This window comes from Phalaenopsis equestris, unplaced genomic scaffold, assembly GCF_001263595.1.
Source record: "Phalaenopsis equestris unplaced genomic scaffold, ASM126359v1 Scaffold000125, whole genome shotgun sequence".
In the NCBI taxonomy this organism is placed as follows: domain Eukaryota; kingdom Viridiplantae; phylum Streptophyta; class Magnoliopsida; order Asparagales; family Orchidaceae; genus Phalaenopsis; species Phalaenopsis equestris.
In genome coordinates this window covers 1,241,128-1,241,590 of record NW_018164567.1, presented here as the reverse complement: position 1 = coordinate 1,241,590, position 463 = coordinate 1,241,128, and positions in this window count along the sequence as shown.

Genomic DNA, 463 nt, shown 5'->3' with positions numbered 1-463 from the left:
TTTAGATGTTTATTTAGGAGAGATCATTTAGATGTTATTTATTAGGATTTACATTTGTGTGAAGCAATCAGCACAAATAACCTTGAAGATGTGAGGATTTAAGTCGTGACAAACGACTACCTCGGAGTTCTAAGACGAGTTTAGGGCTTATATTATACAATATGGTTGTACAAAGGCCTAAAAAATATGTTTGAGGATTTATGTTGCACTAGGCAAACAACCTCAAATTCTTATGGCTTTGTCGTTTTAAAGCTAAGGAAGGATGTGTTGTTGTAGATCCTCTTGCTGTAGAAATTGGTCGGACTGCCCACTATCTAAGCTCCAAGCTCCTCGTTGTAGCAGAGTTCAAGTTTTCTAGGTCATTTGGTTATAATGTCAAATCAGGTGACCCTATGGTTAAAGTTCTTTAAATTTTATTATGGGCATATTAAAGTTAATTAAAGAGACACCGGTCAAGATCCCA